This window comes from Megalops cyprinoides, chromosome 19, assembly GCF_013368585.1.
Source record: "Megalops cyprinoides isolate fMegCyp1 chromosome 19, fMegCyp1.pri, whole genome shotgun sequence".
Taxonomy (NCBI): Eukaryota; Metazoa; Chordata; class Actinopteri; order Elopiformes; family Megalopidae; genus Megalops; species Megalops cyprinoides.
In genome coordinates, this window is record NC_050601.1 from 3222486 (window position 1) to 3228551 (window position 6066).

Below are 6066 nucleotides of genomic sequence, written 5' to 3' on the forward strand. Positions count from 1 at the left end.
ACTCTGAACCAGTGAGTGTGCTGGGGGTGCGAGGGAGAAGAACCGTCCTGGGCCTTATTTTTTTTTTTTGCAATAGTAAATCAGAACAAAATCTATAAGAAATATTTTTTGAAATGAGATGTGATAAGTCCAATAGCTCAAAAACAGCATCATTATATGCACCAACCAGTGGTCAACTAGGTGAGTCAAAGTCAATTCCTAGATGACAGTGCATATACCTCCAACCTCTGCTCATAATAGCCCAGCTAGCACAGTCATTCACTCAGTTTTCGAATTAACATTTTTATAAATGATAAACCAAATCTTAAGACTGTATTTATGCCCTGTATAGAGCAGATGAGAAAAAAAGGTGTACATCTATAGTACATGGCCTATTTGGTTTAACTTTTGGAGTATTGGTGAGAACAGACACCAGCATGCACAATGACAAACTTCCTCCAAAAATTAAACCCATGGTCTGAACACGATGTCACAGTAGACCAACCAGGCTCAGGACAGATTCTGACCTCAAACAGTCAAATGTTCTTTGTCAAGTGTGAGACTGAACGGTGCTGATAGAACATACCAGACCCGGAGACCGGGAGAGTGCAGTAATAGGAGAAATCAGACTGCATTCCTCCATTTTCAGGTAAGGAATTCTGGATGCTATTTCTACTGAAGAGAATTATCATTGGAGAGAGCATGGGGCTACTGCATAACAGCTTTCCCAGAGCTTTTCAAAAAGAAGAGTACATTTGAAAGTATTATCTTTCAAATAAAGGTACATAGGTAAAACAGGCTAAAAACTAATTCTGTTCATTGGTGCCTTGATGGTAATATGAAAATGAAATATTGCACGGTCGCTCTCCAGCGTTTCTCTTCCTGCGAGATCACAGCTTTCCCCAGTGGTGATCACTGGGGTGGCGGGAACTCCCCTTTGCAATGGCTGATGGGATACCTGGGACCCGCCCCCCCCCCCCAGTGTAGAAACAGACCGCTCGCCAGATGCTCACTGTAAAGGACGCTATAAAAGTAAGTAAGGCGTGACGGTGGCCGTCTCAGCGCCTGTCCCGGGACTGTTGCGTTTCCTGTGCATGGGCGAGCGACGCTACGCGCTCTCACCACGCCGCACAGCAGGGCGCGGGAGTCGCGGGTCACTCGCAGCGTCTCTGGGCCGTCCAAGAACAGCAGCCGAGCTGGGACTGAACCCCGCGTGGATCATGTGGTAAGGGTCCCGGCCTGCAATCGTAACACACGGTTCAGCTGTGTTTACGGCCCGGCTCCTGGTACATGCACACGCATGTGTGAAACAGCCTTAAAGGGACAGTGCATCTTAAAAACCTCGCTTGATCAGCTCTTAAAGAGGTCATCGCTGAGCTCTTAAGTTTTTACATTAAATGTGTGCATTACATCACTTTTTTTTTTTTTTTTTTTTTTTTACATTAAAAGCCAAACACAGTACAAAGCATGCAGAAGTGATACAACATCAGTCCAACTTACTGGGAGAAATGGAAAGAATCTGTTACAAAACTACACGAGAACGTTCAGGCTTCCAGTGATACTGATCACAAAAAGATGGGATGCTGGGATACTGTGACCTGCTGGCTGTCGTTACCTGAAAGACTGCCAGGAACAGACTCTGAAATCACAGCAGTCAGAGGGAGCACTTGTGCAAAATAAAAAAAAAAAAGCCTTCAGACTTGGGAGGTTTTGCCAAAACACATGTTTGCTTCCCTGCTGAAAGCAGATCTTCCACAGCTGATACTCTGTGTATCATCAAACCCTTTTATAGGAATCTCCGTTTTTGAACATTTTGAAACCAGTCTGATCTTGTGCTTGTTTGCAGAGGCTTCTCCAGCAGGCCAGTGCCTTGCTTTGTCAAAAGTTCCTGCACGCACCCCAAAGCAGAAAGGAGCAGTCACAGCGCAACACCCAGATCAGGCTCTCATGCTGTCAGGAATACTGGGAGGCCAGATGGACTGGAGATGAGGCTTATATCCACAAGGCTGCAGGCTTGAATCCTTAGTGGGGCACTACCACTAAACCCCTGAGACAGTAAGGTGAGCTGCTTCAGTTATCTGGATGGATAAACCGGATAATATGCTAAAAACAGAAGTAATATAAATTACCTTGGATATGGATGTTTGCTACGCAAATAATAATATGCAACAATGCAGCCATGTTATTAGATTGTTATGCATATTAATCATAATCATAAGCATGCTGTGGGTGAAAAAGGACCCTATGGTCGAACACATGTAGAGGCAGTACTTGTGGTGTAAGGAGGTGCTCGTAACCTGAAGGTTGCTGGTTCAAAGCTCAAGTTTGCCACAGCTGGTGTACTGTTGGGCAAGCTACTTCCCCAAAATTGCATCAGTACATTTTCAACTGTGTAAATGTATAACATGGAAAACTTGTATGCTATGCCACCTATTCTGGTTAAGAGTGCCTGCTATGCAAATATGAGGTGATGCGTGTGTAACTATTTATGGATGTTCCCTAGTGGAAGAATATGAGACCGTGTGCCCACAGCTTTGCATCTGGTTATGCATGGAGTACTGTAGAGACCACAGGCTACTGGGGGGGCGGGATCATTTTGGCTTTTGAGGATGTGTCCCTTTCTATGAGTCAAGGTGAGTCATCGCCCAGGCCACCAGCATCGACGTGTCCTGACAGAGATGGTAACAGTGGGAAGACGACGGAATGTTTGCAGCCGCGGTGTGGGACGCTGTGACCAAAGATATGCCCCCGATATGTGACCAATGGGGTTTGGCTCCAACAAAAGATGGTGATGTCACTGGAGCACACAGGTCCGTTTTGGGATTCTGTAACGTTCCGTACTTCCTGCAAAGCAACCCTTGTTCCACTTCCTGTTCTGAAATGCTCACAAACAGAGGGCTGTGAAGTTAACACTTGTTTTGCAGTGCTTCTGCTGAATTGTCCAAAGGTGTCTTTATAGCTGCGTGAGTAAACCTGACCATACTGGCACTCCCTTCTGTTTAATTTAGAATGCAAGCTGCATCTGTTCAGAACAGCGCAAGTTGTACAGGAATGAGATGGCTGGAATTTTGAATATTTGCGTGCTGATTTCAGCAGCGATGAGGAGAGAGAAATGTACAACTTGTGAGTGGGCGTACAAAGGAACAGACATCTGTGAGACTACTTCACTTTGCCCTAAGAGATGGAGTAGTTGTCAGAAACATTTACGAGTATCCAACTTATGAGTATCCAATGAACAGTGTACAGATGTCTGTGCATGGTTTGTAACTAGAAACTCATTAAGACAAGGATGTCAGAAAATGCAACCCAGATTCCTTATCTCATGTACACTGTTTGCCCTCTGGGATGGAGTGTGAAAATGCATTTACATTTGCATTTGCATTTGCATTTATTCATTCAGCAGATGCTTTTATCCAAAGCAACTTACAAGTGAGGCAGAGTACAACACAAGCAAAAGCCATACAAGGAGTCACAATAGTAGAAGTACTACATGACCAAGTTTCAATAGTTGGCCAGACAAGGTACAAGCTATCTGGTAGAGTTTTTTTTTAAAGGAATTTAATGAGTTTAGGATGCAAGAAATTGCTTTACGTGGTACCGATTCACGTGATCAGGTGAGAGAGGAAGAGCTGTGTCTTCAGATGTTTCTTGAAAATAGTGAGGCATTTGGCAGAATGGGTGCCGTGTGGAAGGTCCTTCCACCATCGGGGGGACAACGTCAGAGAAAGAGAAATGCATGTGAGAGTGTGGAAGACGTTGTTCCCACCACAGAACAAACCACTACGGCCTGCGTTCTAACCACCAGGGGGCGCTTTAACCCGCTGCTCCCCGCCGTTCATAGAGGTCAGCCTCCCTTCGGCGAAACGCTGCGGCTGCCAGAAGGATTCTCCATCATTGGTCCTCGTGGAACCGTATACCCTGCACTTCAGACCGTCCTGCTGGCGTGTCCTGAGGTAACACTCTCAGCCCTGCGCCCGGACCTTTTATTTACGCCAAATGCGGCTGGGAACCGAGGCAAAGCTTCCACAGGCTTCCATAGCCTCCTGTGGTGTGAACACAGCTACGCACAGCTAGCTGTAAAGAGTAGGAGTCATTTCAGGGATATATTTATGTTAGGTGGAAAACAATTTGAAAACAAACGTAACATACCAGAAAGCATTGAACTTGCTCGGCACAATCAGAAAATAATGAGTATTAATTTCTGTCTTCCTCTTACCTCACATACCAACTCCCTTCGGAACATTACCAAGTGTTATTTATCATCTAAAGGACATTACTTTCCTAATGATTCAACCCACGTCCCTGGACCCATTGAATTTTTCCTTTTTTCTTACCAGTGAACAGGCAGCATTTTTTTTTTTATTGACAAGCAGAGTAAGCACCCATATAAATAGGAACAAATTATTATTATAGTGTTAAACACTGTCAAATTTGCAGACACATGCTGACTGAATCCGGATTGATTTTATCTACCAGGAGCTGGATAATAATTAGGGTTTTTAGGAATATTAGATGTGGTCTTCAATAGCAACAGCATGTGTGCTACACAGATTGCAAGCCTGCTAAGAGTCCTACCTATCTGACACTCTACAGAGCCAGTTCGTAACTACCTAAGGGCAAGAAATCTCTTGATTGCTTAGACCAACTGTAAGTAATTCACCGAAACTAATTGTTGTAAACCATTTCATAGCATCAGTACCATCTACTATATGTACCAAAGAGTGCTGGACTCATGTCCTTCCTGCTGGAATGAGTGTCAGTGACTGGGAAATGGCCAACTGTAGTCAACAGGTTAGATTTACCCTGGAGGTATAGTTTTCTTCTACTGAAAAGCATTCACTAATGTAATCTCAGTATGTGTTGTAGCTCATGATCCAGGGCAGCAATGAACCAAAAACTCTTAGTGCTGTGTTTTGTAACTTTAACTTCCAACCCACATACCTAAAATACTCAATCCATCTTATGGGACAACGTGACTAAAGATTTATCCTGAAACTGAAACAAAGTAAACTATGCTTTTTGTACAATGTATCAGTCATATGCCAGATGACAGCTGTTTATATGATCTGTTGTTTCCATGACCAGTAGCCAGGCATGTTTTTTCTGTAAGCTTTACCACCACAGACTCTTAGATAATATTGTAAGGAAACTCCAACAAGTCAAGACTATTAAAAAAAAAAAGAAAAAAAGAAATTGTGTACAAATGTAAATATATTTACTAGTTACAAAACGACTACTACAGTCGTTACCCATTTTATGACAGGAATGGAAGTTGTATCTTATTCAAAGGCCTCTGTTAAAGGACCAGTCTCCAAGAGATGTAGTTCCGTCCAAGTCCTGATGGTGGCACTCTAGCTCCACTGCACTGGTGCTGGTGGCAGCCCTAGTGCCGCACAGAGATGAGGTCTCTCTGAAAGGAGTCCTGTCTTAGCACGTTCAGCTCAGGAAAGCGGGAATTATAACAGGTCATTAAAATGGATTGACGCCAGATGTGCTCCGCCTCCCCGCTCAAGTTTGAGAAAAAGGTGTTTCACCCTGATTACCTTACTGACTGCCTGCAGGCCTGGGTCATTTGTGCACACATGCAGACACATACATACACACACACACACACACACACACACACATGCACGCGTGCCCGGAGATGCACAAATGAACACTCCCACACATGCATATTACGCATAAACATTAAACACATACATACATATACACATGCGTGCGCACACACACACAAACGCACACACATGTGTACACACACACACACACACACACACACACACACACACACACACACACACACACACACATATATACACATGCGCGCACACGCGCACACAAACACACACACACACACACACACACACACACACACACACACACAAGCAGAGTGTGGAGAGGGATAACAATTTATGCTAGATGAAGACATCTTTTCTGTCAGCACCAAACTGCTTGCTGTAGGGATGCCTTCTGTCTGAATCGACCTGTGCCAGTCTGTGTAGCTCTGCAACAGGCTGCACCGCCCAACCTTTCAGTCTGCTCTCATGAATCTGTGCTTCTCGATTTCTGCTGTGCGGATTAGAGATTCCT